Source organism: Rattus rattus, chromosome 3 (genome assembly GCF_011064425.1).
Source record: "Rattus rattus isolate New Zealand chromosome 3, Rrattus_CSIRO_v1, whole genome shotgun sequence".
NCBI classification, from domain to species: Eukaryota; Metazoa; Chordata; class Mammalia; order Rodentia; family Muridae; genus Rattus; species Rattus rattus.
In genome coordinates this window covers 90,016,054-90,041,483 of record NC_046156.1, presented here as the reverse complement: position 1 = coordinate 90,041,483, position 25,430 = coordinate 90,016,054, and the positions used below count along the sequence as shown (strand labels likewise).

Genomic DNA, 25,430 nt, shown 5'->3' with positions numbered 1-25,430 from the left:
ATTTTTCCCTAGAACAAATTCTCAGAAATAAAAATAACAAAAGTAAATTTCAGTTTACATTTTTGATGATTATTAAACCAAAATGTCCTTTGAGAAGACAGCATTAATTACGTTTGACTAAGTATTTAAGAATAGTCTATCTTTTATACCTTTTAAAAATTAACATCCTTCTTTTAGTCTCCTACATGAAAAAGAATGTTTCCTCCTGGATATTTAGTTTATATTTCATTTTTGTTAATGGAGAGTTTTTTAAATGTGGAGATTGGATATATTTCTTCCTTTTTTTTTGATTACCTGCACACATAAAGTGTCCAATTTTCCACTGGGTCATGTGTTTGTAGGAGTTTTATTGTTTTGAGGCATGGTCTCACATAGCAAAGGTTGAGCTTGAACTTCTAATCTCCTGCCTCTACTTCCCAGTGCTGGCGTGTGTCCCACAGCAGGTTTATGTGGTGTTGGGGGATCGCACTGGGTTCTGTGTATGCTAGGCAAGCACTCTACCAACTCACTATATCCCCAGTCTATGGCGTTCCTAATGTAGTATTGTTCTTAGACGTTTTATGTGTTAATGTTTCCTCATGGTTGCTGATCTTTTCGCCTTGTCTTATAATTTTTGTTGTATGTTTTTTGTTTTCAAAAGTGCGTCAAATTCTGCCAAGGTTCTGTGTCATGCTTTACAGCCTCAGCACAAAGGAGCTCATTGGAAGAACATGCAATGGGAACCTGTTGGAATAAAGGGAACTTCAAGTCCTCTGACTCTATAAGGCATGGGAGACAGATCCTATTGAAGTCTTTTTTGCAGTACATCTCTTCCCACCCCACTCTCCGTTCTTATTCTATTCCCTTCAAGTCTGAGCACGCATAAGAGTTTCGTTAGTTTCTTTTGAGTTTTGTGTCTATCCTGATCCCCTCCTCAGTACCCTGAGAAGGAAGAGCCTTGGTCATCAATTGTATGAAGACTTTTATAGCAAAGGAAGAGAGATCACGAAGAGAAATTAGATTTTTGTTATCAAAAAGGGAGGTGTAAATCTGACAAGTAAAACACCCGGTACTGGAGGGAAAATTGCAATAATCCCAATTTAAACCACGTGGTATTATTTTATAAAACTGTGTGGTATTATTTCATAAAACTGTGTGGTATTATTTTATAAAACTGTGGTATTATTTTATAGTATTGCTTTAGAGTCAGCCATTTGGTCTATTTGCAGTGAATTATTATATATGATGTGAGGTAGATCTTTACTCTTATGTCTTTTCTTGTTTTCCAAATGTCTACTTTGTTCTCCTGACATCTTTGAATAAATATGTCCTCCTTTGTCCCCTAATGTGAAGTGCAGCTGATACATTTCTAGTTTACTTTGGACCCTTGTTGGGTGCTGGTGGTTCACTGTCTCCCAGTCATTCAGATAACTGCGTTGTCTTTAGGATAGCGATACTGTGGTGCTTTACTGGACAAGTCTTCTCCTTTTTAGTGTAGAGTATCTTGTAGAATTCTAGAGTCGGTTATCAGATTTGATGTTAAGATTTAGACTGCGGCTGCATTTACTTTCTTAGAGAAATTACATATCTTCAGATTTGATATTTTTATAAAAATCTTTCTATTTCCCCTCTATTCAGTTGTTCTTAAAACTTATCGACAAAATTTTATAGTTTTTATACATTTGCTTAATCCTTGTCAATAAAAATTTATATTTACACATTTGTATGTAATTATTACCATTATGAGGAAATGAGATATTTTTCTTCAGGATGTGTTCTAATATTTCTGAATGCAAGTAATTTTTATGCATTGATTACATATCTATTTCCTTTGCTTAGTTTTATTAGCTATACATTTTTCAGTTGGTTTTCTTGAAGATATATAATATGCATAAAACCCCATCAAATCATATCCAATGAGAGCTTTGATTTCATTGCTCTTCCTCCTTACCTCTCCCTCTGGTACAGGTAAGTGCTAAACTCGGAGGTGCATGTGTCTTCCTTCTCCTCCAGGGTGGACTTGTCTGCTGTGTTCCTGCACTTTAGGTTTTTAATGATTCTGTTTATCTGTATGAGAAAGACTTCTGTTCCTTCCTTTTTTAAGGTTCAAATCAAGAATGATTATTGCACTTTAATGAGTATTATTTATTCCTCTTCCTTTTGTATGTTGGGGTAATCACGTGATCTCTTCTATGTTGGTTAGGGTTTTTTTGTTTTGTTTTGTTTTGTATGTCAGTCAACTTGAAAAGACAAAAGAGGGAACTAAAACTGCGATGTCCCCATCAGAATGGCTTGTTAGGCAAGTCTCTTAGGCGGTTTCTCTACTGATGGTTGATGAGGGAGAATCCAGCCCACAGTGGGTAGTGCCACCCCAGAGCAGATGGTCCTGAGTTGTATAAGAAAGCAGGCTGAGCAATCAGGAAGCATGAGTGAGCCTTCATGGCCTCTGCTTTAGTTCTTGCTTCCAGGTTCCTGCCTGAGTTCCTGCCCTGACTTCCCTGGTAATGGACTAAATTATAAACTGTAAGCTGAAATAAACCTTTTTCTTCCCCAAGTTGCTTTTTGTCATGGTCTTCATCACAGGCAGAGAAAGCAAACTAGAACTGCGTGTTTACAAAGACTCCTCTAGCCCATGTTGGCTTCATTATGTTAACCAAGCTTGACTTTGAACTCCTGATCTTCCTTCTGCCTCCCATGCCTGGCTTTAATTTGTTAGTGCAGTAAATAAGAACATGTTTCTTTTTTTTTTCTTTCTTTCTTTATTTTTTTTTAAATTTTTTTTGGTTCTTTTTTTCGTAGCTGGGGATCGAACCCAGGGCCTTGCGCTTCCTAGGCAAGCGCTCTACCTCTGAGCTAAATCCCCAACCTTTTTTTTTTTCTTTATTAACTTGAGTATTTCTTATTTACATTTCGATTGTTATTCCCTTTCCCGGTTTCCGGGCCAACATCCCCCTAACCCCCCCACCTCCCCTTCTATATGAGTGTTCCCCTCCCCATCCTCCCCCCATTACCGCCCTCCCCACAACAATCACGTTCAGTCTTGGCAGGACCAGGGGCTTCCCCTTCCACTGGTGCTCTTACTAGGATATTCATTGCTACCTATGCAGTTAGAACCCAGGGTCAGTCCATGTATAGTCTTTGGGTAGTGGCTTAGTCCCTGGAAGCTCTGGCTGGTTGGCATTGTTGATCATATGGGGTCTCGAGCCCCTTCAAGCTCTTCCAGTCCTTTCTCTGATTCCTTCAACGGGGGTCCTGTTCTCAGTTCAGTGGTTTGCTGCTGGCATTCGCCTATGTATTTGCCATATTCTGGCCGTGTCTCTCAGGAGAGATCTACATACGGTTCTTGTCGGCCTGCACTTCTTTGCTTCATCCATCTTGTCTAATTGGGTGGCTGTGTATGTATGGGCCACATGTGGGGCAGGCTCTAAATGGGTGTTCCTTCAGTCTCTGTTTTAATCTTTGCCTCCCTATTCCCTGCCAAGGGTATTCTTGAAGAACATGTTTCTTAATAAGAAGCTATACTCATATTTTTAACAAAGAGCATTTTGATCTGGTGTATTTCAGGATTTCCTAAATTTTGTGTGTTTACCATCTATATACATATACATACACACACACACACACACACACACACACACACACACACACACACACATATATATATATATATGTTTGTATGCTGGGGACCAAATATATATATACACATATACACATACATATATATATATAGTTTGTAATACACAAATATATACAAATAAATATATAAATTGTCATAGCAATAAGTACTGTGTACTATAAGTACTCTGTACTAGTTTTCTGAGAATAATCACTTAGATATATGCATTTCTTTGAGCATAGTAAGTATAAAAGCATTACTTGTAGACCTCACTTGGACCTTTTCTCTGTCACCTGTTTTTATCTTCCCATGCTGTTGTGCCATCGTTGTGTTCCTGATTCTTTTCAGCTTTTCCTCTCACAGAAATAGTCTGATCTTTTTCATCCTGACTTTTCATTTGTTGGTGTTTTAGTTACTTTTTCTGTGGCTGTGGTAAAAAAATACAAGTAACTCTAGGGAGAAGGGATTATTATGGGGTTGCAGTTTGAGGGTAAAGTCCGTGATGGTGGGAGATCCTGGGCACTCTCCCTGCAGCCAGGACGCAGAGGAATGTTCATGTTCCTCGTTTGTGTGCAGTCTAGGACCCAAGCTCAGTGGAAGTTTTACCCACACTGAAGGGGGGTCTTCCCCCCCCTCAGCTAACCTAACCCAAATATTTTTCTCCAAGGTGATTCTAGATCCTGTCAAGGGAAAATCTGTAGAGGAATTTTAAGCCAGCATCATGGCTGCTCTGGCAAGGGATCACATCCAAAGATATGATCCGATGGAATGCAGACATGTCCTGGATTACAGGATGGTCTGGCTGGAATACGGACTTGCCACTAGTACGCACCTTTAATTCTTAACATGAAATTTGTATAAGGAAGCAGCTGTTTTTAAAATGTGTAATTGAGGGGCAGACAAAGTGACAAATCAGGAAAGATTTGACAGAATGTGTCAGAGATAGGATATACTCATATGAGACAGGAAAGAGAAGCTACTTAAGAGCAGAGAGAGAGACAGAGAAAAAGAGAGGGAGAGCAGGGTGTGTGTGTGTGTGTGTGTGTGTGTGTGTGTGTGTGTGTGTGTGTGTGTGTGTGTGACAGTTTTACTAGGACAGTTTTACAGAGACAGGTTGTAGAGAGAACAAGCTAAACCAAGGTGAAGAGAGAATGAGCCAGAGAATTAGAAGGAGCCAAAAGTTTAGAAAATATGGGCAAAGTTAGTATGAGACCAAGCAGAACAATTCAGTCAGAAGCCAAGAAAAGCCAATTGAATTAGTCTGGTTGGAAGATTAGATGGTATGGAGGCTAGAAGCTTCCAAGCCTAGGCCTAGGGGTAGTTAGAACAGAGAAGGCAATGCTCTGGGCTCAGCCTAAGCCATGTATTTGCAGAGCTTGGGAACAGCTCTCATTACTTCATCTGAGGAAACAAAAGCGACAGTTACAACAATCAATATAAACCACCAAAGCTGGATCACATAAAGACAGCTTGTAAGCTGTCATCTTATCCAGTAGTGGTATTTCCTGTTTTCACCTTTTTTATGTCTTGAATGTATATCTACTTCCTAGTCATGATCTGTTTGGACATCTACAAGCCTGCTTCCATGACTTGTTGCCCCTGTCCTAACCAATTTACTGGCACTCTAGATGCTCAAGTAAAATGCACCTGGTCATTGCACTCTGCTGCTATACCTGCTGCACGTTTATATTTTCTTTAGATGAAACACAACTATTCCCCCTTTTCATGGCTTGGCTGAGGTAACAGATCCTCAAGAAGGCATTTGCCAATCCTGGTGTTTGCTGTGACTTCTTTTGTTGTCCCTTTATGGTGGTCTTTGGATATACTTGTTTGGTGTTTGCATTTCTGGTTGCAATGTAAGTTCTAAGAAAGCAGTTTAATTATTTATATTTAGAATAATGCCTAACATCTAGTAATATTCAAAGGATAGTCAATTGATTCACTTAGGAACAGGTATGAAAGCATGTAATGGCTTACCGTGGGATTCTCTATCATCTGCTTTTTGTGGGCAGCAGAACTGAACCTTCCTTGTGCATTCTTCACATCTTCCTTTGAAATTAACAGTGGCTTTCTGAAAAGATCTGAAATGATATGTAAGTTAAAGTCAGTTGGATTTCCATAAAGATTCTCACTGTCCTTTTCCTTACATCACAGGTCAAGATGAGGGACATTCACCTTCTTGCAATGGTGCGGTTATTGTAATATTAACAATGACATTCTAATAAAAGAACCTTACCCTCTAACAACATCATATCTCCCTGCAACTAGCCCTGAAATGCCTCACCCTCAAGGCATAATATAAGTAATATAATATAGTTATTTTATATATACAAACTATTTTCAGATATTCACACTGATTACCTACAGATATTTTTTGTATCTAGCATGTAATATTTTGTGATCATGGGTTGGTAATTTCTGGATTAATGGTTAAGTAGGTTAAGAGGTGAGTAGATGGAAGGGGAAATGGGAAGATACACAACAAACAGTGTTCTGTAAACTGTTGGAGAAGAGATCATACATTACAGGCTTTTGTATCTTCCTTTCTGGGACCCAACTTTATCAACTGGAGCATTGACCTTTATAGGGTAGCTGCCTGATACATGTTTGCTTATTCACTCTCTTTTCTACTTTTGGAGACATGATCTTACTGTTTAGTTCAGGCTGGTCTTGAACTTGCAGTGATCCTCCTGCCTCTACCTCCTCAAGACTGGAATTAGCATGAGCCCGCTGTCTCTAAGAATTGATGATTATTGTGATGATATTACCTGCAGTATGAAAAGCTTTTTCATTAAGGAGGACTATAAACTCTAGGTTAATTTTGTATTTGAAAAATGAAATCCCTTAAGAGAGTAGGCTTTGGATTCTCATAGTTTAGAGATTTATACATTTGAATCAATGTGTGCTATATCCTTTTAAGAGAGAAAGTTACTTGTTTATATTTTATGTGTATTCATGAGTGCCTTCATGTATGTATGTATGTGCCTATGGCCTTCACAGGCGAGAGGAAGGCACCAAATTCCCCTGGAAGTAGTTACTGTGGCGTGAGCTGCCTGATAGGGTGCTGGGAATTGAACCCAGTCTTCTTCAAGAATAGCAAGTGCTCTCAAGAGCTGATCCATCTCTCCAGCCCCATGATAAATCCTTGATAACTCAGAAAACCAAGTATCTTTTTAAAAGAATCAAGGATATCTCTTAGCAACTATCCCTTCCTAGTGCAGATTTTCTTAAATGAACGCGTACTAAGTAGGAGATTCTCTGCAGAGATCACTTACTATAAGTGAAATGACCTCTATAGTTCAATTTGGAATGTTTTGAGAGAAAATGGAGGTTCTACTAATAATGATTTGAGCAGTAGGCTTAGCCTGAAATTGTATTGATAGGCCTAGCTTTAAGAAAATAACTAATTTCTATATATAAACAATATAATTCTGGCATAAGTTTTACTTAATATGAGGCCATTCTTGTTCAGTGTGTTTACAGAGCATTTTGTTGTTTGTTTTTTCCCCCTAACCAAAATAAACTACCCATTTCATTCTTTCCTGGTGGTTATTTATACAGTTCTAGAGCCATCTTCCACATGATGTTATGTCTGGTTTTTGCAACACAGAGTGATGTCCTTTTTGATCTCCTATAGCACTTAAGAATTGAAAACAGCTGAGTAGTTGAGTGGCTTTCTGTTTCTGTTTCTGTTTTTAGTTGGAGTTTCTATTGTGATAAAACACATGACCAAAAGCAATTTGGGGAGGAAAGAATTTATGTAGCTTACATATCCTGGATCACAGTCCATTGAAAGAAGCCAAGATAGGGACTCAAGGCAGGAACCTGGAGTGGGGAGCTGAAGCAGAAGCCATGGAGGAAAGCTGCTTACCCCCTTGCTCAGTCTGTTTTCACACTGTTCAGGACCGTCTGCCTAGGGAGAGCACCGCCCACAGCGGGTAGGCCCGCACATCAACCATCACTCTAGAAAACTCCCTACAGACTTGCCTACTCATGGAAGCCCTTTTTTCAGTTAAGTTTTCTTCTTCCCAGGCATGCTATGGGTTGTGTCAAGTTGATAAAAACTGATCAGTGCAGTCGGTATTTGCTAAATCTTTTTTAAAATAATTTGTCAGAATTTTTAAGAATGAAACTGAAGGTCTGGAGAGATGGCTCAGTGGTTAAGAGCACTGACTGCTCTTCCAGAGGTCCTGAGTTCAATTCCCAGCAACCACATGGTGGCTCACAACCATCTGTAATGGGATCCGATGCCCTCTTCTGGTGTGTCTGAAGACAGCTACAGTGTACTCATATATAGTAAATAAATAAATCGTTAAAGAAAAAAGAATGAAACTGAGGATTTATCTTTCCTTGTGTTATCTAAAAGGCCTAGCACATTATTTGCCAGTTGTCCCATGTTTTGTATCATATTATAGCTATGTGATTAAAACACACATGAATCATGAAGCCAAGATTTTCCTACTGCATTTCACTTCAACTTTACCACTATGCATAACTTAGAAATGTTTATACATCTCCTGGAAGGTACTCAAGCTTATGTATTATATTCTGTACATTAAATAAGTTGTATGTCAAGAAAGAAGAAATGGAAGCAATATGTCTCTTGCTGTCATCTGTGTTTTCTATTAACACTAAATGCATGTATGCCTTCAGATGGCTCTCCGCCGTGAATTACATCATTTGCACTGGTTGTAACATGCCTCCCGGCTCTTCAGATTCTGTTTTCAGCATGCAGCCTCACTTACAGGGCATCCTGTCATATTTGTATTCAGTAAATGCTTAGAGAGCTGTCTAAGGTGTTTGTGAAAGCTGTTTCTTGCTTTGCTGCTTTGTGGATCCAGGTGAATGCCAATGACATTGGGAAATGTCACTTGACTATAATTCAAGATTGAATCATAATAATTTCCTGGAACTTATATTCCATTTTTCTATGAATTGGCATGCACTTTGTCACCTGTCTGTGACTGCTCCTCGGTTTTGTCATTGTCTGTCCTTTGAAGAGAAGGCTTGTATTTTACCTGCTGCCAGCAAGGGGCCACCTTGTACAATGACTGTTTGACTTTGGAAAGGATCAAAAAAGCACAGAGAGTGGAAACATAGAAAATTATTTATTGATACTTCACTAGAATAAATCATTGGTAAGATATGACAAAAAGTTAGGAAGAAGGGAAATGCATATTTAAAGCAAAAACAGCAAACGCAATTTCACTTTATCATGAATATATACTTTTGTTTTATACTTATATAGGTAACCTTAAAACTTAAGGACTTTGCATTTTTTTAAAAAAAGACTTGTACATGAGATAAAAGTTAATATAATTCACATTTATTTTCATAGAGAATTTTTCTTTTAGGTGGGTTTTCTTTTTTTCTGTCTATAATTTATTTATTTCATGTGTGAAAATTTGATCATGTTTTACAGTTTCCCAGTTACTACCCCACATACTATCCTACCTCTTTACCCACCCAACTGTATGTATGTCCTGTTTATCTGTCGTCTTTTTTTTTTTTTGAAAAGATTTTTTATTTTTTATTTTATGTTCTTTCTTTTGTTATTGGATATTTTATGTATTTACATTTCAAATGTTATTCCCCTGTCCCCCTTCTACCATCCCTCTTCCCCCAGCTCTGTCTTTTAAAACAAACAAAAATGAGAAGCACATACACACAAACCCTCCACAAAACACAGAAATGGAAATCAAAATAAGCAAGGAAAAGACCAGTAGGACAAAAAAAAAAATCCTAAACAAAGCAAAATGAGACAAAAAGTCTAAAACATTACCATTGAGTATGTTCTGTCTTGGCCAACTACTCCTGTGTATAAGGCCTGCCCTGAAGTGTGGCTAATATACCCAGAGAGACTCCACTGGAGAAAACGCATGTTTCCCTTTGCCAGCAGATTATCAATTGCAGATAGCTTCTGGGTTAGGGCTGGAGCCTGTGCCCTCTTTCTCCTCTCAGTGCTAGCACTCCATCAGACCGGAACCTGAGCAGGCCTTGTGAGTGCTGCCGTACTCTCCAAGAGTTCATATGTGCATCGGTCCTGTTGTGTCTGGAAGACAATTCCCTTGGAGTCCTCTGTCACCTCTGTCTTTCAAACTCCTCTCCTATAGACACATGAGTAGGGTGGGATTTGATTTGATTACCCATTTAAGACCGAGTGCCTCAAAGCCTCTTTCTGTACATGATCCAGTTGTGGGTCTGTGTGCTAATTTCTATTTACTACATGTAAGAAGAAGCTTCTGCGATGAGGGTTGAACAAGGCAGTGAGCTATGGGTACAGCAGTATGTTAGTCATTTCATTTCTATGTTCCGTTAGCAGAATGAATGTATAATGTTTTCCTCCAGGCCCATGACCTCTCTAGTCGCAGGTTCTTGGCACTTTAGTGGAGTCAGGTATGGATTCTGTCTCACAGAGTGGGTTAAATCCAATTGAAAGGTGCTTAGTTACTCCCGTAACACTTGTGCACTGTTGCATCAGTTAGACTTTCAGGCAAGCCACTCTTGTAGGCTGCAAGGTTAGGATAGGAGATACTGGTAGCTGCTTTTGCTTCTGGGAGTGTGTAGAGTAGCTTCTAGTGCCATGAACGCTAGTCAGTAGAGGTGAGCTTTTAGACAGACACCAGCTCCATTTTTCTGTGTCTAATAACATCTGGAATAGGCAGCACAACGTGCACTATTTGTCTTTTAGGGACTGGGTTGTCTTACTCACTGTGACTTTTTTTCTAGCTTCATCCATTTACCTGCAAATTTCATTATATTTTAGTAGCTGAGTAATATTTGATTGTGTAAGTGTTCCACATTCTCACTATCCATTTAGTGGTTCATGGAAATCCAAGTTGTCACTTGTTTCTGGCTATTATGAATAGAGCCACAGTGAACGTGGATGAACACGTCTTTCTGTGGCTGGATGAAAAGTCCTCTGCATAGAGTGCTATAGCTTGATCCTGAGGTAGAGGAATTCCCAGCTTCCTGAGAAACAGCCACCCTGACTTTCTGTGTGGCTGTACACGTCTCACCAGCAATGGACGATTGTCCCCTCACGCCACAGCCTCACCAGCACGAGCTGCTCCTTGTTTTACTGATCGTGTCCATACTGACTGGGGTAAGGTGAAATTTCAAAGTAGCTGTTGTTTTTATTTCTTTGATGGCAAAGATCTTGAACACATCTTTAATGTTTCTTAGCCATTGTGTTTCATCTTTTGAAAACTCTATGTAATCTAATTCACTTTAACTGGGTTATTTGTTTTCTTGATGTTCCATGTTTTTTGTTTGTTTGGTTTTAGTTCTTGACATAGTTCAAATACTAAACCTCTGTTGGATGTATAATTGGTAAATTTTTTTTTTTTTGTAGACTGCCACTTTGAATGATGGTGTCTGCCATACAGAGGCTTCTCAGTTTCATGAGGTCTCTTGTATGAATGGTTTATATTAGTACCTGTGCTAATGTTGGTCTGTCAGAAAGTCTTTTCCTGTGCCAGTAAATTCAAAGCCATTCCCTGATTTCTCTTTTATCAGGTCTGGTTTTATGTTGAGTTCTTTGATGCATTTACAGTTGAGTTTTGAACAGAGTGTTTAGTATGGATATATTTGGATTCTTTTAATTCAGTCATCCAATTTGACCAGGACCATTTTTGAAAATGTTTTCTTTTTTCCAATGTGTATATATGGCTTTCTTGTCAAAATTCAGGTATGTCTGGGTCTTCAATCTGATTGCATTGTACATGTTTGGGGTTTTTTGGGGAATACTATGCTGTTTTTACTACTGTGGCTCTGTAATGCAACTTGAGATCAAGGACAGCGATGTGTCCAGCAATTCTTTTGTTTATTCAGGACTGTTTAGCTGTCTTGTTTTGTTTGGATGTGGAGTGTGTGTGTGTGTGTGTGTGTGTGTGTGTGTGTGTGTGTGTGTGTGTTGTGGGTGTGTATGTCCATATGAAGCTGAAACTTGTTCTTTCAATTTCTGGGAAGAATTATGTTAGAATTTTGAATGAGGACTGTTGAATTTGTACATTATTTTTGGTAGGATGGCTATATTCACAGTATTAGTCCTACCAACCCACGGAAACAGGAGATCTTTTCATCTTCTGATACCTTCACGTTTTTTATTCAGTGTGAGGTATTGAAGTTTTTATTACAAGCCTTTTACTTTCTTGGGTAGAGTTATTCCAAGGTATTTTATTTTTTGAGGCTATTTTGAAAGATGTTGTTTCTTTAATTTCTTAGTCTGTCGTTTGTAGGAAAGCTGTTGATTTTTGTGTGTTAATATGAGATGATTCCTATCCCTGATGTTGAGGTATGTTTCTTGGATGAACTAGAAAGGTGGATCCTACCTTCTAATTCAGCCTATTAGTCTGTGTCTCCTTATTGAGACCACTAATAGAAGAGTTATAAACACTCAGTACTTATTGGTGTTTGTTACTTTGCTCTTATGGAGTAGGCTTTCCTCCTTTTGATTTGATTTGATTTGATTTGATGGTATGGATTATTTTTTCATTGTGTCTTCTTGTGTGTGCGGTTAACAGCTTCAGACTGAAGCCTTCTTTTAATGACTTCTGTAACACTGCTTTAGTAGATAGAAATTGTTTAAATTTGGTTTATTGTAGAATGTTTTTCTTTCTCTGTTGAGTGTGATTGATAGTTTTCCTGGGTCTAGTAGTCTGGCCTGGTATCTATGTTTATAGAGTCTGTCCAGGTGTTTTTGCCTTTCAAAACCTCCATTAAAAAGTCAGGTATCATGGACTGACCCTGGACTCTGACCTCATAGGTAGCAATGAATATCCTAGTAAGAGCACCAGTGGAAGGGAAGCCCTGGGTCCTGCTAAGACTGAATCCCAGTGAACTAGACTGTGGGGGGGGGCGGCAATGGGGGGAGGGTGGGGAGGGGAACACCCATAAGGAAGGGGAGGGGAAGGGGATGTTTGCCCGGAAACCGGGAAAAGGAATAACACTCGAAATGTATATACGAAAATATTCAAGTTAATAAAAAAAAAAAAAAAAAAAAAGTCAGGTATCGGGGTTGGGGATTTAGCTCAGTGGTAGAGCGCTTGCCTAGGAAGCGCAAGGCCCTGGGTTCGGTCCCCAGCTCTGAAAAAAAGAACCAAAAAAAAAAAAAAAGTCAGGTATCATTCTAATGTACTGATTCTCAACCTTCCTGATGCTGTGACCCCTTAATACAGTTTCTCATGTCATGGCAACCTCTAACTGTATAATTATTTTTATTCCTACTTCATAGGTGTATTTTTGCTACTGTTAGGGATATTTGTGTTTTCTGGTGGTTTTTGTGGGGTTGTGATCCAGATGTTGAGAGCTGCTGTTCTAGTGAGTCTGCCTTTATGTTACTTGGTCTTTTTCTCCTGTGGCTTTTAATATTCTATCTTTGTTCTATACGTTTAGTGTTTTGATTATTATGTATTGTGGGGAATATCTTTTTTTGTGCTATTCTTTTTGAAGATCTTTATGCATCTTGTAATTTGATAGGCACATCCCTCTTTTAGACTGGGGAATTTTTCTTCAATGATTTTTAAAAATATTTTCTGTGCTTTTGACTTGGTTTCTTCTCTTTCCTCTATCCCAATCATTTGTAAGTTTGGTCTTTTCACAGTTTCATGGATTTCCTGGATTTTTGTGCCTGGATTTTTTTTTTCTTTTTGTTTTTCCTTTTTTAGTTTTAACATTTTTTGACAGACATATACATTTCTTTTTACCCTGTGTTTAAAACATAAGGAAAGATTTTAATACATTATATTAGTATACTAGTTTTTTCTTTTATGCAATATGACTTATATTTAGAAATACATTCATAAACACTGCCAACATTTTTTTTTATTGCCAACATTTTTAGGTGTTTGTGTAACCATCAGGATGGTGCTTTGAATTCTTAATCCTCCACTGAAAAATATTTGAATGATTAATATATTTTAAAGAATATATTGATAAAAGTCCCTTGTATTTAGTAGTGAACAAACATAACCCATATAAGATAAGCTTTAGTTCCACAGTTGATCTAATTCAGAGTCATTTTTACCAGTTAAAACATGAAAGCTTTTAAACTATGGTACATGGATTGTGCTAAGATCCTGGTACTAGTGTAATTTTTCTGTGCTTGCCTCTGCTATTCGAACAAAATTTCAAAGAAATGTAAGTTAACTCGTTTGAAAATGATTAGTCATTTTTCTAATTTGTTCCAGATGATGTATAAACCTTTGAACAACTCAAGGAAGTCGTGTTATCCATACTCTGTTATTAGTGTTTGCTTAAACTCATGATACAATGCTGGGTATTATGGTGCATGCCTTTGAGTCCAGCCCTTGTGTAGTAGAGGCTGGCAGATCTCTGTGATCCTGAGGCCAGCCAGGGCAATGTGGTGAGATCATGTCTCAAAGAAAAAGGCACACATCCTCCCATAGGGAGCATCATGGAATGGGAAGAGTGTCTCTTTTCTCAGTTTAGGGTTCTGTTTAATTTGTGGTTTCAGTTTTTATAGTTCTTTGCCATATTTAATGAAACTATATGAATGAACTCAATTGTGGAAGAGGTGTTGAAAGAGGACCAGGGGTAGGGGAAGTTTGGACACAGGTAGGACAAGGCCAAAACAGCAGTTGGTGAGCATTTCTTTTTTAAAATGTGTAATTGGAATACTAATAGTGTAAGGCCAGTTTTATCAATGAAATTCACTTCAGCTGCATGTTCAGCCTTTTCTAGAGCATTCACTACAGGAACTAATGTTAAATGCATGCTATTCCCTTACTGAGCCACATGCATGTCTGCCATTTAGGTTTCCTTTACCTTTTCTTAGTAAGTTTGCTTTTACAAAATAAATAATTTTATTAAGTGAAGTTAGTAGCCTTCTTCTGTGTTAAGTTTTGAAGAAGCACAGATGGAGAAATAGAAATGCATATACTGAAAGTGTCTGGTAAGAACTAGCCAGTGAGGGTGGAGGGTTGCTGGCTGGAAGAGAGCTAACTAGACATGCTGTGTCTGCTGCTAATGTTTTTCTCTTTCCCTGGCCTCTTGCATTTAGACCATCTCTATTTTTTTTAAGTTATCTGTTAAAACAGCATTTTCATGGACTATTTACCTACATTATTCTTCCTGCAGTAGTCTCAGGTCTTTGTAGCATCATTGTAAAACAAGTGCTTGTGTTAGTATTTGAAGAGAGAGAGAGAGAGAAAGAGAGACAGAGACACAGAGACAGAGAGAGACAGAGACAGAGACAGAGACAGACAGATAGACAAAGACAGAGACAGACAGACAGACAGACCAACAGAGAGACAGATGGCGTGGTGTGGGATTTTAAAATCTTAAAACCCACTTCCAGAAACACATCTTCTCCAACAAGGACATACTCACCTCCAACAAGACCATACTTCCAAATCCTTCCAAACAGTTCCTCACCTGGGGACTGAAATATATGAGCCTGTAGATGGCATTCTCATTCAAACCACCACAACCACTAAGGGCTCACAACCGACTGTAACTCAGTTCCAGGGGACCTAATGCTCTCTGTCCTCCCAGGGTGCTGATGAGTACAAATTCCCAGAGGCATACACATATACACTTAAATAAGAATCCTTCAAAACTGTCTATTACCTGTCTTCTTTTAAACTTTACATTTTCTTTAAATTTCAAACGAATGAAAATTGGCTATTGAATCAAATCTCAAACTGTTGCTGAATTAGAAAGCAGTCACTTGGCCCAGGGTGGTGGCACATGCCTTTGATGCCATCACTTGGGAGGCAGAGCCAGGTGGATCTTCGAGAGTTCCAGCCTAGCCTGACCTGCATTACAATCTCAAGTGTGCCTAGGTTACACCAGAAGACATTGCTTAAAAAGGAAAAGAGCAGGGGGTAGAGAGATGCTCTGTATTTAAGAGCACTCTCTGCTCTTCCACAGAATCCTGGTTAGTTTCCCAAAAACTACATGGCAGCTTACAACTGTTTGCTATTCCACTTCCAGAAGATCTGATCCCTTCTTCTGACCTCCATGGGCTCCAGTCAAGCACATGTTGTACATATAAACATGCAGGCAAAACACTCAAACACACAAAAAATTAAATTACTTTTAAAAAAAACAGCCACTTTCTGGTGAGAGGTAGTGATCTATGCCTTTAGTCCAAGCACGTGGGAGGCAGAGGCAGGGGGATCTTTGTGATTTAAAGGCCAGCCTGGTCTACAGATTGAGGACAGCTAGTACTATAGGAGTACACAGAGAAACCCTGTCTTGAAAAAACAAACAAACAAACAAACAAACAAACAAAGACTTACTTTCTGTGGCACCTAATTATAATATTGGCCTCATCAGGCTCCGTGGCAGTGAGGGCTACAGCTAGGAAGATTGTAAAATTTGTAGCAAGGATTATCCTTAAAACCCTGTTTTGTCTCATAAAATTACATTTGTATTTTCTTTGTTGTAGTGAAGCAAAAGGAACAAAAGCTAGCCTTTTCAGCTTGCCCTGAAACCCAGCAGCAGACACCCCATACCTCCTGCTTCCTTTCTCCTTCTCAGCTCTGAAATCAGCTTGGAAGCAGAGGCCTGAGAGTGATCCTCTGTGGAAGCTGTTAGTGGTCTGTCAAGCACTTGGGTCTGGGGCTGGGGAGAGAGGCTGAGGACAAACCCACTGGGGTGCATTTTGAAAGCACCCTGTGCCCCTGCAAAGAGATATTTCAGAGAATCACCACAGAGGCCTTGCCCTCTGTGAACCCCTTGAAACCATCTTTTGGGAACTGGTTTAACTTTGCATTATGCCCATAACATGAATGGTGTTTAGCTCCATCCAGCCGCTCACTTGCTTTTTGCCATGACAATGCTCCTTCCTCCTGAGTGTCTGTCACTTCCCACTGGCATTAATTTAATCATGTCAGAAACTAAAGTACAGGCTATCCAATGCTATGCAGGGCCATAACCCAAGGCTCAAAATGAGAGCAGAGTGCAGCCCAACCACACAGTAGGAGCTGGATAAAGATACCCTGGAAGCACTCAGATCACATTTAGTCATTCGCTGACTGGGAAGCCTTGTTATGGTAGCTTTCTAACTTACCTTTCTGTCTCCTCCTGCATCCGTCAGAAATATTATCTGTAGCTGATAGTAGAAATATTGCAGTGTTTAAATATGGCAGTTCACATACGTTATTAAGCACAGTGCCTGGCATTTAGAAATGTTCAGCAGTTTATTTTTGTTATTGAATATTGTTATAAATGTCTTTTTAGTTGTAGAGAATTGATTTGAAATATTTTGTTTGTAAAAGCTGGGATTATAGCCCAGTTGATAGAGTGCCAGCATGCACAAAGCTCTGGTGTTGTTACCTAGTGCTAGAGAAAGTGGATGTCTGTCACTAACATTTCTTCTGAGGGCGAGAAGTGAGCAATGTCTACTTCATCTATGATCACAACAAAAACTGAGGCTTGACACTGCCAAGTTCACTCTAGGGAAACATTGGCGCTCTCTCTCTCTCTCTCTCTCTCTCTCTCTCTCTCTCTCTCTCTCTCCTCTCTCTCCCCCCCCCCTATTTGGCTTCCTTACCCATGGATGAGGTGGCTTTGGGTGCAGGTGCCCTCCCTGCAGCAAGCTGCACCTGAGAAGCCGTTACCTGCAGTGATGAGGGCTTCCCCATAGCAGCAGAGTGAAGACTCCTCCCCTAGTCTTCCCTGTCTTATACACTTCTAGCCCCTCCCAAGGCCACATGCAGTTAAGGTAGAATTGGGTACCACTGGGCTAGGGAGTAGCCTGATGCTCAGGTGAGAGTCTTGTGTTCCCGGGAAAACAGTCACAGCAGCACAGAAGCACACAGCGGTTATCCTGACATCGGGCAGTGGAATAGGAAGTTTAAACAGTTCCATGTCATCCTCATCTGCAGTAAGCTCAGTCTGGGCACATGAGACCTTTCCTCAAATAAAGTGAAAGGACAGAAAGGAAAGAAAAGTAGTCATTTCTAGTCACTTCTGTACCCGCAAAGAAGTATAGCAAGCATACCAAGCGTACGCGAACTAACTTATTTAAATGCCAAAGTAAAGGCAATGATGTTTGAAAAGTCGCAGCTCAATTGACTCCTTCAGCATCGTATAACCTTTCAGCTCTGTTGCTTCCCCAAATCCATCAACATCAGAATTTGACAGACTGATAGGATATTATATAAATCAGATGCAGTTCAAGTCCATACAATTCATAAAGTTCAGACAACAAAGTACTATGTGATTTAATACTTCAAGGATTTGCTTTAATAAGCCCCTAAATCTTGTTTTAGCCTTTTAGCTATTTCTAACATAATTTAATTATTTTTCTGAAGTGGATAAACAGAAATGGTTTTGATATATCTGTCATAAACCATGCACACAGATTCAGTGTGGCTTTGGTTCTGTTGTCTGTAATTCACCACCAGTGCTTTTCAGTCAGACACATTGTGAAGTAGCCTTGTATTTATCAGCCAGTTCTAATGTCTTTCTGTACTGCTGGTTGAGAATGGTCCAATCTGTCTGCTTTCCTTGTCAGAAGGTAGAAGAGAAAAGAGCAGCAAGCTTGGATGCAGACAGTCTTCCAAAGCCGTGTTTCTATATAACACATCAGACCAAAGGATTCGTGGCAAAGTAGTTGAGCATCCTTTTGTGTTTGTGTATTCGATGATATTTCAACAAGATTGTGATTTTGGAAGATAATAGCCCAGGATTACTTAAGGGCAAGAAAAAAGTATTTATGTTTGTCTTTGGGGCTACATGATTCCATAGTCAATAAATAAATAAATACTGTAGTATAGGCCCAGTGCTATCTAGTTTCTCAGATTAGAAAAATTTGAGGATTTATTATTACTTGTTTTAATCTGGACAAGAAGAGACTTAAAGAGCTTTTAAGGAAGATTTGTGAAGGATTGTTTAGGTATTGGCAGGTATCATTCCTGAGAATCCTGGCCATCATTCTAAGAAAACAGGCTGGAGAGATGGCTGAGCAGTTAAAAAGCACTGGCTGCTCTTCCAGAGGTCCTGAGTTCAATTCCCAGCAACCACATGGTGGCTCACAACCATCTGTAATGGGATCTGATGCCCTCTTCTGGCATGCACCATGTATGCACACAGAACACTCAGACATTAAGTAAATAAAATAAAATAAAATAAAATAAAATAAAATAAAACAGTTACACCAGTGAGGAATTCTTGACACCTCCCAAAACTCAACTGGGGCATTGCTTAGTGGTTTATTTTTGTTCTTTTTAAAAATAACAACTATAAAAAAATCAACAACTATATAACTTCTTGAGGGGGCTGGAATTATACACATCTGTTGCCTGAGGACAGGTACCAAGATAAAAGCTCTAGTCTTTCCAATATTAGTCTGTAGTTCACATAACTACAGTCTTCTCCCTTCCCTTGAGGAGTGGATACAACTATTCTTCCTCTCCCATGCACAAGGCCTGAGTACATTTACGATGATCTGAATGGATGGATGGATGGATGAATGAATGAATAAATGAATGAATACATTTTAAAAGGAATGAATTGGTATTCTCAAATGGACAAGGACCACTGAACTCAAGATTGGTTTTAGCAAGCAGGAGAGAGGAGTGGAAGGAGGGGGGCTGAAGACGGGTCTATAAGCAGCTATGTCATATGGAGGGTAGAAAGTAGGTTTTTGTCAGTGAGAACATATGTGAAGTCCAGTGTTATAGTTTTCTTTCTTATAGTTTCAGGAATGAAACCAAGAGCTTTATGTGTGCTAGACAAGAATTCTACCACTGAACTACATTGCCATGCCAAGAGATTTTTAAGAAGATGAATCACTAGGGAATGAATTAATAAATGAGAGATAATGACATGATACAAATATTCTTGGGCTTATAGTATAAGTGGAAGTTTATTTCTTGTAGAAAGATCCTTCTGAAATGAAGACCTGATTCCTTCTTTAGTCACCCTGGAGTCTCAAGGCACTGAGGAAGCAATGCAAGTCATATCTGACAAACATAGCCTTATTTTCACTACCTTTTTGTCACTGTCCTGAGGCAGTGAACCCCCACACTTCAGTCACTGCTGCTCTGGAGTTGCTCACTTGTTATGTGGCCTTTTCCTTCCCTCTGACTCTGATCTCTCTTTATCGCTTTGTGTCCTTGACTGAGTCCTCTACTCAAACGACTGTTTGCACTGGATGTTAGTCCTCGCCAGTCACCAGCTGCTCTTCTGTACTGAAGTTCATTGATGAGTGGGCAGGTGCAAAATGCTCTCGAGATTGAGAAGAAAAAATTAGGCATAGGATTTAGTGTACCTTTATAGTCAGATCTATTACTGATAACTTCCTGTTTGAAATGAAGAGACTATCCAGAAACTTCCAAGCAACATTTCTTAACTGACTTGTATTTCTCAATAGAGCTCTTTGTGGAATAATGGAGCTCTGTAAGGCCTGGATATGTAGGGGACTCTATCCTTGAGAGGCTCTGGAATTCTAATTATACCTTGGGCTGTCAAAGGAGCTTTCACTTTGATATTCTTGAATGTAGAAATATAAAAAAGTAATGACATAGTCTCTGTCTTTAAACTGACGAGACCTTTCTGGGTGGGAGTCTATAGTAATGGCTCTTGAAGTGCACCACTTGGGCTTTTTGGCTGCTATCTGAAGATCAGATGACTCAGACTCTGTGAAGTTGACAATGTTATGATTAAGGGTGTGAGGAAACCCTGCTCCTTAGCACATGATATTTCTTCTGACTTGGTATTACTAATTTCTTATGAGAAAAACAATAACATGAGATGTCAACAAGACAGTATCAACAGAGTTTTAGGTTATAGGTATGTCAGTTGGTCTAGGGAGAGTAAACATTCCCCAAATCTTCCAAGTTGGGATACATTGGCTTTCTCTTTTTCCACATCCAACAAGTGGGCCAGGAGTGCACTTAAAGGTAGATGTGAAGGATCAGGGGCTGGAGATCAAGAAGGTTTGAAGGCTGTGCCTACGACTTTCTCCTGAAACTGTAGGAAAAGGAAGTCTTTGATGGAGCAGACTCCATCATGGGCTGAAGTCCCCACCGGAGTTGATAGCTTATGTACACAGATAAAAAGCTCTGCAGGACTCAGTAAGAGTCATGTCTGCTCTTCTTAGGAATACTAGGGATGCGTTCACCTTCTCTCCTCCTTTATACTACCTAGATGGGATTAACATTTTAAGGAAAAATCAGTTACATGGAATTCTTAGAAAATTAATAATGGAAAAAAGCATTTATTTCAACATGTTTCCAAAAAGATCCCCAAGAATGTCATTTGAGAAAAGTGTTCTCTGGTTATATTTTGTTTGAAAAATATTCCATGTGTATGCCTTCCTCAAAACTGGAAGTATTAGTAGGGCCTATAGGGCACGAAGGCTGTGCTCCTTAATGGATTAGTAATGGTCTCTAATCACCCAGAGAGCTCTTTTTCTCCCAAGTGAGAACAAGGCCTGATATGGACCAGAAGAAGCAGGTTTCCACTAGACAGTAATGCTGCTGACACCTTCATCTTGGACTTCCCAACCTCAAAGCTGTAAGCAATTTCTGTTGCTCATAAGTTACCCAGTCCATAGTATTTTGTTATAGCCCCCCAGACAGATTAAGGCAAATATTAATAGTAAAAGTTATGGAAACACTACAGAAAAGCAGCCCACTATTCCAGTTTTACTGAGTTTAGAAGCCATTTCTGGCCAGCTGGGCAACACTAAGAGAAGGTTAAAATGTTAATAAAGCATTCTTTAATGTCAAAGCTGAGGAGAACCCTCTTACAGAGGCAAAAAGGAAACCGAGCTGGAGCTGAGATTCCTCAGCAGGCTTTAGCGAAAGAACATCAGTAAAGCCTTTGTATGAGCTTTCCACACAGCTAAGGCAGCATCTGGGGCTGCTGTTATGTCTGCTTCTCTTGTGTTAAGGGGAAGGAAGCAATGAAGGCCTCTTGTCAGCTGTGAGATGGGAGGTGCTGTCAGTAGGGTAGACTTCAACTAATCCCAGATGAGAAATGACTGCATTTAGGACAGTCAGTTTTCTCCTGCATTCAAACATTTGTATCTTTATTTTTTTTTCTTTTTTCTTTTTTTCGGAGCTGGGGACCGAACCCAGGGCCTTGCGCTTGCTAGGCAAGCGCTCTACCACTGAGCTAAATCCCCAACCCCCATTTGTATCTTTATAACTGTTGGGATAAATTGATTTTTTTCTATGATTTTAACCATTCTCCTCTGACTTTTTATTTGTCTTCCTATATATTTTAATATGCAAAATAAAATAGAATTAATTTATCTTAAAGAAATTATCAAATGAATGATAGGCAGGCTTACTTTCTTAACTTTCACAGAAAAAATATTTTAACTGGTCTTTGTATGAATTACTAAAACATGTAAAATCTGGCCAAATTCTAGAGCTAGGTGTGGTGGTAAACTATCACATGGGATCATGTGTGGGCCTTGAATAAGGCAGCTGCTTCGTGACATTAAGATGGTTGGGAGGACTCATGTTTGTCAAGTTTGTTTTTAAAGACTTGAATTTAATGTGATCATTGTGGTCATGGTGCATGTGTAGAAGACAGAGGACAGCTCTGTGGAGTTGGCTCTCTCTCTTCAGCTTCACATGGTTTCCAGAGACTCGACTCGGTTTATCAGGCTTACACTCTCAGGTGGCAGGTTCTTTACCTTCTAAGCCATCTAAATTACTTGAGTTTTAAAGATAGAGAATCTAGACTTTTTTTGTAATAGTAAATTTTCTTCTGATCACATTTTATTTTTTGTAATTAATGAATATCAATTGTGCATTCTTTTAAGATCTATTTTTTAAATTGTGTGTATAGGTGTTTTGCCTTATATACATCATATGAATACAGTACCAGAGGGCATTCGCTTCCCTTGAGTTATAGGCAGTTGTTGTGAGTGACCATGTCGGTGCTGGGAATTGACGGGTCCTCTAGAAGAGCAGCTACTGCTCTTAACCACTGAGCCATCTCTGCAGTCCCCACTTATGCCCATTAATGGGTTTTACAAGCATTTTTTATAGGCACCTATCTTAGAGAATCTGGATCTTTTTGCAAAATATCTTAATGTTTAAATCTTGGTGGTTATTAAAAAATAAATCTACTCTGTAAATCAAGTAAAACACGTACAAGGACCAGTTTGTGACTCTTCATAAGACTTCATGTAGTGTGACCCAGGTTAAGTTTCATAGCAGCCCACCTCTGGGTTCTATCTATCACAGACAGTGAGGGTACTGATATTGCTAACTGGCTATTCACGAGCAACTTTTCAGAAAATTCCTCAGTATCCACCTCATTTGAGATTATGATGCTATTGTTTGATCTAGAAGCAGTCATTGCCTTTCATAATGGCATTGGCAGTAGGCATGAAACATTGCCGCAGGGTCTGAGTTAGATAATGTTCAGTTAAATCTCGATGGCAGGAAACCTGGCAGAGTAAGATGGCTTCTTGGCTGACTGCAGGAGCTCTCTGTCTGAACATCATTACACGGTTTCATAATCTATAGCTGAGTGTTTTCCTTAGAGTTTGGCCAATGTAAATATTTTGTTGAATTATTCTTTGAGTATTGTTGGGTGGCATTTCAAGTATCATTGCAGCACTACTCCAGCCCTGAATCATCTTTGACTTAGAAGTAAATATACTAACTCAGATTTTTCCTTTATTATGTTTTTAAGAGGAAAATAAAAGTATTTCTAACAACCTTTCTTCTCCTCTGCTATGCCTAAACAATGCCATTTCTCCTTTTCTCTCCTCATTCTTCCTTGGCTGCTTGAGCAGACCAGATGTCCCAGCAGACTCTTGTAACCAGGAAGGTGTTTCGATCTTCCCAGCAGCACCAAGGCATGTATGCACATGCCTCTTTCTGCCTTCTTTACCAACAGCAGCACACGGTGAGGCCCTTGTCTGCCTCCTTGTTCTCTCTTCTACCTTACCATAACCTGCTTGTTTTTGAAGCCATAATTTCATAATGGCATGCCGCAGATTTTTTATTTAAAACTTTAACCTTTTTCCACCTACCTCATTACAGTTTTATCAGAAGGTAAAAATACAGACTGGAAGCTGCCACATAGTCTCTTTTCCATTTATTAAACCAGTTATTACTGCTTCAAATAAAAAGGCAAGGCAAGGAAATCACACATTTTAGCAGTTCTTTGAATACTGTATAGTTAGTTACCTGCATGTTCAAGAAACTTATGCATTCTTGTCTTGAGACTATTCAAGGAAAAGCATATTTGTAGACCAGTGCTTAATTGTGTTAACTTGGGTTCATTAGCAAATATTGTATAGTCACACATTCATTTGTTTTCCATAATTTGTGCTATAGTTTGAACATACCCACCAACAAAATCATTGAGACTAATTCCTCCTCCAAGGCATTAGCAGGGGCGACCTTTTGGAAAGTAGTCCTGAGCACTCTGCCCTTAGAAGGAAATGAGCCCACTGGAGGATTATTTGGAGAAGGTGTCTGTTACAAACACCAGGTGTAACCTCACTTTTCAGGTGATGTCCTGTGCCACCTCAGGGACTTCATAGTGTTCCCATCAGCAGGGAGGCCCTCACCAGATCTGATTTCTTTACCTTGGAACTCTTAGCCCCTCAGAGCTAATTTACCATGAGCTGAGTAAATCTTTCTTCTTTATAAATCACACAGTCAGTGGTATTCTCAAAAGTGGGCTAAGATATGAAATTGTTGTCAAGAGCACATGTGTAGAGGCTGGAAGACTTTAGAAGAGCACAGAGCTAAATGACCTAAACACCATGAACAGACAGAGCATTTAGGTTGACTCAGATGAGGGGTAAGATGACAGACAACTAGAGAAGATTTGTAAAGTTTTAGATGGTTCTTGGTTGTGGTCATCAGAATGCTGATAAATGTGGAGATGAGAATATCCCTAGTTGGAAATTAGAGAAAAAGCTACAATAGCAATTGTGGTTCCTAGGGTAGTGTAGAAGGTTGAACTTGAGAGTAATGAAGAACTGCTGGGAGCAATTTCCAGACCCAAGCCTATAAGACCTCATCTATTAAAGTGTTCCTTCCAATAGTTCTACGCCGGGGAGCCCTATTCTTTAACACATGGACCAGATCCAAACTAACAGCAATATTTGTATCCATCTGATGCTAATTCCATAGGGAAACAGACTACAGACTATAGGGGCCCATCAACATTTTTAAACGTTTGCCAACTGCCTTGGGAGGCCAGGTCAGTATCAAGTAAGAATCTTTGAAAGATTCACTACTACGGTGTCAGAGTTTGACCACAGAGTGTCCTCCATTTAGGACACTGGGTGCCTAGCTGATGGTACTGTTTGGGGGAAGTTCTGGTGCCTTTTGGACTGTGGACCACCTGCATAATTAGGTTGTTAGAAGGTGATAGGTGCCTGCTCTAGCCCAAAACTCTGTTTCCTGATCTACCTACATGTGAGAACCTCTTCCACATGCTTCTGCTGTACAAACCCCACCATGCTTTACATACCTTCAGCCATCTCTGTTGGGGATTTGGTCATACCGATGGGGAAAGTAACCAGCACCGAGGGCAGTGCTGTGCAGTGGGATCCCAGAAGTCATAGCTCTGGGCACCGTGTGGCAGCAGCCTAGAAAAAGCAATCAGCTACAGACAGCCTGTGTTACACAGCCCAGGAGTCTGATCCCAGAAACGCTATAAGGGCAGGGTGCCCAAGACCTTGAAGCTCCATCTAGGGTGTCATGAGAAGAGGTATGGAATGAAGGATTATTCTGGAATTCTGTGATTCGTGGTCTGCCCTCCTGATTCAGACCTGCTTTCAGCCAGTTATTCCTTTGCTTTCTATTCCTTTCCATTCCTTTCATCTGCCTTTGGAATGGGATGTTTATCCTGTCCTCCTCCACTGTTACAC

General features: G+C 39.5%; 1 protein-coding gene across 1 annotated transcript in view; it reads left to right on the top strand.

The window, feature by feature from the left end:
• Positions 1–25,430, top strand: part of Lekr1 (leucine, glutamate and lysine rich 1) — a 162,831-nt gene that overhangs the window by 15,526 nt on the left and 121,875 nt on the right. The window lies entirely within an intron of this gene.